At 43.6% G+C, this 9,581-nt stretch overlaps 1 protein-coding gene across 8 annotated transcripts in view; it reads right to left on the bottom strand.

Annotated features, from left to right (window-relative positions):
* Positions 1 to 7,275: 7,275 nt before the first annotated feature.
* Positions 7,276 to 9,581, bottom strand: part of crim1 (cysteine rich transmembrane BMP regulator 1 (chordin-like)) — a 218,646-nt gene continuing 216,340 nt past the window's right edge. For 2 of the 8 annotated variants that reach the window (XM_083791307.1, XM_083791308.1), the window contains one exon: positions 7,276 to 9,581. This exon is cut by the window's right edge and continues 610 nt beyond it. The gene's annotated coding sequence lies outside the window, so the exon portion shown is untranslated. The other 6 variants (XR_014570811.1, XR_014570812.1, XR_014570813.1 and 3 more) reach the window with 6 other exon arrangements.

The following is a 9,581-nucleotide window of genomic DNA, read 5'->3' as shown; positions in this document are numbered from 1 at the left end:
TGTGTTTATGAGGTGACAGTACTCCATTAGAGCCCTTGGTGTGGTTGTTATGTCATGTGTTTATGAGGTGACAGTACTTCATTAGACCCCTTGGTGTGGTTGATATGTCATGTGTTTATGAGGTGACAGTACTTCATTAGAGCCCTTGGTGTGGTTGTTATGTCATGTGTTTATGAGGTGACAGTACTCCATTAGAGCCCTTGGTGTGGTTGATATGTCATGTGTTTATGAGGTGACAGTACTTCATTAGACCCCTTGGTGTGGTTGATATGTCATGTGTTTATGAGGTGACAGTACTTCATTAGAGCCCTTGGTGTGGTTGATATGTGCAATTATGTCTTCCCTTTGTATTTAGGGTTTCTTCACGGAGGCTGAATCATCGGGTAAAAAACTGTGATATAGTGACATCACAATATCATCACCCTTTACTACCCACCACTTCATTAAGTATGCCTGGTTTGCCTGGTGGGTGGTGATGGGTGGTGATCCACCTGAACTGAAGCCGCACCCACAGCTGTAGTTGTATGATAAAGGAGGAGGGATTAGGGGAGGGGCTGATAGTGTGATGTCACTATATCACTGTTTATTTCATTGGCCCGTTTGACTGTCAAGCGTTCATCCTCCAGGAAGAAACCCTAAATACAAAGTTAATACACCATTGCACATAAAAACAACTCCAGGGTGTCTAATGAAGTACTGTCACCTCATAACTGGAAAGATACCAAAAATAATTAATGAACTGGTGGGCGTGTCCACATAAAAACGTAATTTTAACAAATACTGTACACTTTTTTGAACAACCTCTTCCTCCTTCCATTATAATAATTCCTCGCCATGTTTTAGGGTGGAAAGGAAATCACAGCACTCCCATTTTTAAAAGCAAGGACACGTTCCCTTTTAAATGATGATAAACAAAGCCAAGGGTTATAGACTTACAAGGTTTGCATCATCCTGTCTGTGTCTGTGTGTGTTCTGTGAAGCGCGCACACACACACAGACACACACAGACACACACACAGACACACACACACACACACACACACAAACAACCCGGTCATGTCTTTGTCAGTCTTATCTGCACTTTACCCAGAAACGCAGACAAGAGGATCAGCAGGTGTGTGTGTGTGTGTGTGTGTGTGTGTGTGTGTGTGTGTGTGTGTGTGTGTGTGTGTGTGTGTGTGTGTGTGTGTGTGTGTGTGTGTGTGTGTGTGTGTGTGTGTGTGTGTGTGTGTGTGTGTGTGTGTGTGTGTGTGTGTGTGTGTGTGTGTGTGTGTGTGTGTGTGTGTGTGTGTGTGTGTGTGTGTGTGTGTGTGTGTGTGTGTGTGTGTACATGTCTCCGCGGTCATACAGTCGTCATGTGAGTTCCTGGCATTCACCGGCCGACTGTGAAAGAATGAGAGACATGAGAAGGTCGGGGGGTGTTGAGGGAGGGACATGTGTATGTGTGTGTGTGCGCGAGCGTGCGCACACGCGTGAGTACATTATGATCAGCTGACCCGGATTTGGGGGGCACCAGACTTAGAGACCAAAGCATGCTGGGAATGGTGTGTGTGTGTGTGTGTGTGTGTGGACACGTGCACACATTCTTGTATGTGTAAAATAATCTGGGATATTACAAGCTCACAACATGTCGCATCGCAAGATTCGCAACACGTTGTGAGCTTGTAGATCTGCTATTTTTGAGTGTAAAATCAGTCATTACGACGGCACCGAGGCCCGCCAAAAATAAATTTCAGTCGACTAAATAAACCATAGATTTAGTCGGCTAAAATTAGACCAACAACATTCCGGGTGACTAAAACTAAATGTATATACTATTCAAAAGACTATATGACTAAAAAAACTAAAATCCAAATTTGCTGACAAAATCAACACTGGCTTGAGATCATTTCTTTATTGTGCCGTAACGAAACAAAACAAATGATACATGAACTAAAATGTCCGTCAGTAAAGCATCTGTCTGGAGTTATAAACTATGGAGACCGCCATCGTCATCATCGTCAAAGATTAAATAATTATTAAACCGTCACAAATAGCCTCCTGCTGTCGTTATATAAGTGCAGTGGTTCTCAAGCGTATGTACGGGTCCATTAAGGTTCCACTTGGTATATATATATACACTCTCAGAGTTACACATTTGTATAAGGGTCCATTTGGAACCCTCTCAAGGACCCCTGGGGGGGTCCCCGGACCCCACTTGAGAACCACTGCAATAGAGCCAGAAACTCAAAGACATCATCATCATCACCGATCTTCATCCTTTGTAAAGACAGGGCCTTTTGTGCAGGGTTTGTCCGGGGGCAGGGGAGGGGTGGGGGAGATTGGGGCGGGGTAGGGGTGGTGGTGGGGGGGGGGGGGGGGGGGGGGTCAAGGCATATACACACAGTATCAGTGGTGAGAAGTCACAGGGTGCAATTATACCAAAGTACTGTGTTGTTGTTTAACCCATTTAGACCTGAGGCCGATTTAAAATAAGAAATAAAAATGAAAACAGTTTCCTGAAAAACGTGAATGTTTCTGTGTCAGCCTCAACCTTCTCAACCTTTTTCATGTCATGGACCCCCAGAATGATCTGTATTTGAACGCGGACCACCATCTCATCTCAATATATGTTGTTCCAAGGACTCTACCCACAGAGGCAAGTATTCAAGTGAAAAATGTTTGCTAAAAAACGTAATTAATTATGAAGACGTAATTATTATTCAAAGATTTGCGCCTCATTTTCACGGGGGTTTTTCAAAAGATAGCAGATCTACAAGCACGGAGCTTGTAGATCTACTATTTTACAACAACTAAAGTATAACATAATGCTTAAAACAGAGTGCAATTATGCTAAAGTAGCCTACTGTGTTTAAGTCCATTGTTGAGGTACTTTGTTAAGTTTCCTGGAGTGTTTCCGCATGTCGATACTGCACAATTGAGTGAAAACTTTAGATTGCTATAGTTACCTTGCCGATTTCAGATTACTAGATCTTTCACGTCATGTGAAAGCAGGGAATTGTAACGCTTCAAATAGACATATTGGTTGTTCAGTTTGACCCACCGGCTCTGGAGATAAGGCTTATTAGAGTAATGTCTTGCAGAGAAACAGCGAGTTGAGAAAACAGGTCTGAAAGGTTCACTTCTGTGTACTCTAACAATTACCTATAGCTACATGTTTAAGCATTTATTTCATAATTATTTTAATACATACATAGTCGATTTCAGCTCTGATATTTATTTCAGACATGCTCTAGTATGTCAAGAGTCTGCCTTAACTCATTTTTGGATTAACCCATTCTGACCGGGCACCCATTTTGGTGTTGGCATCATGTTATGCTTTAGCTATTGAAAAATAGCAGATCTACAAGCTCATATCGTGCCACAGAGTGGCGCGATACGAGCTTGTAGGTCTGCTATTTTTGAAAAAAAAAAAAAAACGACTGACATTTTTAGAATCTGATCTCAGGTCAGAATGGGTTAATCAGACCAGTGTGTGTCCAGTGGAAACCTCGTGTGAATCTGATCTCAGGTCAGAATGGGTAAAGATGGTTGCACACTGGACGCGTTTTTCGGAAAACAGACGGAAAAACGCAGCTAAAAGTCCGAGGGGACCTTTAGTCTTGCCGCCATGATTGTCTAAAAAAAGAGTCACATTAGATGCCAATACTTTTCCTCCCGTCAAATTATGGACACTGGACTTGTATTTGCATTATTTTGGTATTTCTATATTGTGGTAGTGCTATGTTTACATAAACACTTCTCCCATGACTGCACAGTTGTGATTGGTGGAGAAACAGGACAAACCGAGCTGCGATTGGTGGACAAACAGGACAGAGTTGTGATTGGTGGACAAACAGGGCAAACAAACAGAGGAGTGCAGTGGAGATGACAATGCAGAAGTAGAGGCCATCATGAGTTTCAGTGTCAGCTTGTGATTCATTCAGTGTGTGTGTGTGTGTGTGTGTGTGTGTGTGTGTGTGTCACACACTGTGACTTCACGCTGTTGACACACACTATTTAAAAAACAACAAAAAAAAAGCAAAAATAGCATATCGTTGCAGTCTAGAGGAAACCTCATAACTCAATTTTTGAGGTTTTCATAAATCAGTGCTATTGAACACCCTTGACGTCTGTGTGTAAATACTGAACCAATGAAAAGTAGTAAAAAGTGCTTTGGACAAAACCTCTTAACTGACCATTGGACCCTCAAACTGTCTGCTAAAGCAACTAACTCCACCAGCTCTCCCCCTCTCACGGAAGTATTTGACAATATGTAAAGTTACAACACCAACTTTGATGAGGCTGTGTTGCTTTGTTTAAAAAAAATATGTTTTCTTTATTTCCTGAAAAATGAACATTTAATTATGTAAAGCGCTATAGCGTAACTGCACCATTTACCGTTTATAATGACAGAAAACAGGGATAGATTATGACATCGAACATTTCATTAAGTTATCGTCAAAATGTTTTTTTTTGTAATTGCTCAAATCAATTAGCCTGATTACCTGGCTGTCGCACCTCTAGAGTCTCCTCATGTGGACCACTCCTGGTCCTGGCTTCACTCTCTCGCTACGGGAGATTTGAGTGATTTATTTCTCCCTCAATGTGTTTTCAACTACAGCGTCTAGAGAAACAGGGGCCAGTGTCTCCTCTCCTCTCTCTCCTCCAGAGTCTGATATCTGAGCGACAAGACAATATTTTCCACACAACACAATTAAAATAGTTTACGATACTTGCGCCTGTGCAACAGCGTTTGGAAATGGGGTGTAATTAGGTAAATCTACATTACATGTACTGTGTGTATCTGTAACTCTGAGAGTGTTCAAATGGAACAAAATGCATAGGGTGGAATTAAGTAAGACTTTATGTACTGTGTGCATCATTGTGTTTTCAGATGGGGGTCCGCGGCCAATTACATACAAATATTTGGGTGTCCTTGACATGAAAATGTTTGAGAACCACTGACATAGAAACATGGGTTTTTCAGAAAACTTTTTTAGATTTCGACGTCAGGCCTAAATGGGATAAGTAAAGACATCCGTGTACTTCTTTCTCCGCCACTGTCCAAACCCAAGATGAACCACCGTTCTGTGACCACTCGTCTGTATACCCCACGTCGCGAACCAAACGCACCCCTGTCCCGTGACAGACATACCCAGACAGGCCACGTCTCTTTCTGGGTCGTTTATATATCGTTGCTGTCGGGGGTTAGAAACCTCTTATCTCCATATTTGTTTTACATTTTTTTTTTCTGCAGTGCTATACACAAAAGTAGCAGCAAAGATAAGACAATTAACCTTCAAACTTGTAGCTCAGCAATTTGTGCTCTTGAACCCATTCTGAACGGGCACCCATTTTGGTGTTGGCACCATGTTATGCTTTAACTATTGAAAAATAGCAGATCTACAAGCTCGTATCGCGCCACCGAGTGGCGCGATACGAGCTTGTAGGTCTGCTATTTTTGAAAAATCGAAGACACTTTTAGAATCTGATCTCAGGTCAGAATGGGTTAAGAATCCCAACTCCTGAAAAAAAGGTTTCCACCGCAGGACAGTGACGACGTATCAAACGACATGTGCTTCTTGTTTTCGCATTAAAAACAGCGTCTTTCTTTTCATAAATACATTTAACTTAAGAGAGAGAGAGAGAGAGAGAGAGAGAGAGAGAAAAAAAGAGAGAAAAGAAAATAATCATAATGAAAATACTCAACCCAGAAAACATTTTCTCTTTATCTTCTTCTTCTTTTTTTCTTTCTTTTCTTTTTTTTTTCTTTTTTTACATGTCAAAGACAGGCCAGCCCGGGGCTCAATTCACCCATCGTTTCCGATTCCGGTCCGCCATTTCTTTCTCTTCAGGTGTTTGTTCGGACGACAGCGTGTCGTCACGCCAGGTCCAACACGACGAGTAAAAAAAAACTAGACGAAGAGGGGATGTGCTGTGGTCGGCCATCGAGTGAGTCACGCTATATATTTATTTACATGTTGAACGGAGTGAATTTTGAACGGAGTGAATGTTGTTGAACCGAGTGAATTTTGAACCGAGTGAATGTTGTTGAACGGAGTGAATGTTGTTGAACGGAGTGAATTTTGAACGGAGTGAATGTTGTTGAACGGAGTGAATTTTGAACGGAGTGAATGTTGTCGAACGGAGTGAATTTTGAACGGAGTGAATTTTGAACGGAGTCAATGCTGAACTTGAACTTGGAGTGAATTGAGCCCGGCTCAGCACATCAACAGATCTCCTGCCATGTGTGTGTGTGTGTGTGTGTGTGTGTGTTTGGCATGTGACATCATAGCATCCAGAGCTGTACGTATGACAGAGTTGAGACGCATTTTTTTTTTTTTTTTTAAGGGGAGTTTAGAGAGATCTGGACATCAGAACTGCTTTACTGTAAGTCTTAGAAAACCTCAGCATACAGTATGTATTCTGGATAGGGGGGGGGGGGGGGACTTCGCGGAATGTGGAGTGAAAACAGAAAAGCCACTAGTACAGAGCCCTGAGAGACTCCGTTCAATCATAAATCATAAACAAGTGCTTACGTCTGGTTATATTCTTCACAATAACCATTTCACATAAATGTTTCTTTTTTTTTTTTTACACTCGACTCTTTTTTCCCCTCTGTCACTCGCAGGAAAATGACGCGACATCCTGTACACATTCTAAATATAAATATTTCAAATTGTTTGACAGTTATGTTTTTTCTTATTTTCTTTGCCCCCCCCCCCCCCCTCCAAAAAAAAAAAAAAAAAAAACAACCAAACAACTAAAAAAAAAAGTGCATGCGGCTGGAAAGTGGTTCATTCCAAAACGGGAATGTCTCCTTTTTTTTTTCCTTCTTCCAGATCTCAATATAGAGTCCCAACTCTTCCAGGCGCACAGCTCCAGTCACATGCTCGACGTTTACCGTACAGACATGCAGGGTTCAACGTCAACACTGCCCTGCCGTCGGGCTAACCGTCCGTCCGTCCGTCCGTCCGTCCGTCCGTCCAAAGTGTCAGGCCAGTGCTATGTACAGAACAAAAAGGACACAGGGCCAGTGGGCACCTCGACATTAACCCGTTCTGACCTGAGATCAGATTCTAAAAATGTCAGTCGTTCTTCGATTTTTCTAAAATAGCAGACCTACAAGCTCATATCGCGCCACTCGGTGGCGCGATATGAGCTTGTAGATCTGCTATTTTTCAATAGCTAAAGCGCGACATGATGCCAACACCAAAATGGGTGCCCGGTCAGAATGGGTTAAGGGCACGTCCGTGGTACAAAATAAAAATTGGCTACTTTTGTTTTTTCTAACAGGAATTGAGAAAAGAACGTGGTCTGGGGTAAACGCAGTGTATACATGATTTCAACACATTATTATTAGGCCTATACGTTTACCCTTCAACTCCTGTGTTTATGCCCACAATTGGCACAGGCTTATTGGCACAGGTTAAGAATTAAACCGTAAAAAATGGCAAAATGTTCAAACGTGTTCAATTTAAATCATGTATACTTTACATTTACGTCAGACCATTTCGCCAAACTATTTATTTATCATCATAGCACTTTAGAAAGAAATAGCCAATTTAACGTGGACAGCGTTTCATTTGGCTCCACTCTTCCGGCTGGCTGCCCACAGAACCATCCCGTCCAGAATGCAGGACAACAATCAGAAAGCTAACAAACGCGTAAAAGGTGATTGGATGATTAAGTATCGCGTGATTAATAAAGTTTTTTTTCCGATCGGAGCGGCCCACTTTGATCGTGCTTTGCGGTGGATGTGTTTGTGTTCTGCGTGTGTATGTGCGTGTGTGTATTTGTGTGTGTGTGTGTATGTGTGTGTCCCCTAGATCCGTACGAGGGGAGAGGAGAGAAAGATTGAAGCATACAGCGTCCACCGTCAGTGTCTCGAGAAGGAGAAACCCTTTACCTGTACATCGTGTACAAGGAGGACAGTGTCTTGGGAAGGAGAAACCCTTTACCTGTACAAGGAGGACAGTGTCTCGGGAAGGAGAAACCCTTTACCTGTACATCGTGTACAAGGAGGACAGTGTCTCGAGAAGGAGAAACCCTTTACCTGTGCATCGTGTACAAGGAGGACAGTGTCTTGGGAAGGAGACACCCTTTACCCTTGCGGCTCCATTTGGTTCCATTTGTACACTCTCAGGAGCTATGGGGGTTCTCAAACATTACAATATTTGAGAGCCATTTCTCTAGTCGCTTCCTCTCCTTCCCGTCTTTTTTCTTGTCCCTCCCATCGTGTCATTTTGTCCCCTGACGTGACGTGAGCATCATCATCATCCTCCTCCTCATCACTCGTTTCAGTTCCGGCTCCGATCTCCCACAATCCTCTCCGCTCCTCCCCCACCTTCCAACGGCAGGAAATAGAATCCCCCAAAAATACGTTCCAGCTGAACGCTCCTTAGAAAACACATGATATTCCCCTCCCCCCCCCCCCCCCCCCCCCGCTCGCCACGGGGGAAGAGTCTCCATCCTCCCGACAACGGTACAAAGACACGACGTGTCTCTCATTCCGTCGGTGTTGGCTTTCCTCTCGGCGCGGTTGGATACAGCTCCATCTGTGAAGCGATCCACTCCCCACTCCACTGATTGGCCAGATTGGGGGTTCGGGGGCGTGGACAGGCAGCCCCCACTCTTCTGATTGGCCAGATCGGGGGGGTGGACAAGGAGATCCGATGCCTTCGGTTGGATGCGTGCGTGTGTGTGTGTGTGTGTGTGTGTGTGTGTGTCTGTGTGTGCGTGTGTGTTAGGCACGTGGCGACATACAGTAACCACGTTACAGGAAAACGTAGTGAATTTATTCTACGATGCAATAAATACATCCCCCTCCTTTTTGTTTACTTTGAAACGGGTGTGTGTCGATTCCACGGATGCAATTCTATTGTTTGTGCGTGTGCGTGTTTGTATTACTAGACTTGTGAGGACCAGATGTCCCCACTAGTATAGTAGAATGTGATAAACACACATAGGGAACATCATCAGTGTCGTCAACCACACACAGAGGATACAGTATGCATAAAGTGAGTGGCAAATCGAGTGGCAAAGTGAGCTTAACGTCGGTGGTTCCCAAAGTGGGGTCCGGGGACCCCCAGGGGTCCTTGAGGGAGTTCCAGCGGGTCGCCGGCTAAAGGATAGTTTGGAACCAAAATGGGCCCTCATGGGTCTGTAACTCTGAGAGTGTACAAATGGAACCAAATGGACCGTTCCATTTGTACACTCCCGAGTTAAATTAACATTGGTCATCTGGATTAAGAGCGTCTGCTAAATGCCTAAATTGTAAATTGTAACATTGATTTTACAATATAAATTGGGGTCCCAGAGATAGAAATGCCGTTTAATGTATAGGTCTGTAGACTAATATTATGCATGTCAAACTGGGAGTACTTGAAATTAAACGGGTTGAGAATCACTGCTTAGAGCCGTGAAAGTCTTCTCTTATGGGGCGTCCCTAGGACTTCTCTGTTTGGATGCATGGCCTGAGACCCCAAGGAGCAGAAACTAGGGTGTTTTTGCCACTCAGTATAGGCATTCCTGCACGACGTCCGTGTATGGCGATGATGTCACGCGCGTACCCTCCAATAGCAGAGCTCGTATTGGAT

Source organism: Protomyctophum parallelum (genome assembly GCF_964188405.1).
Source record: "Protomyctophum parallelum genome assembly, chromosome: 20".
In the NCBI taxonomy this organism is placed as follows: Eukaryota; Metazoa; Chordata; class Actinopteri; order Myctophiformes; family Myctophidae; genus Protomyctophum; species Protomyctophum parallelum.
This window is presented reverse-complemented; position numbering and strand designations above follow the sequence as displayed.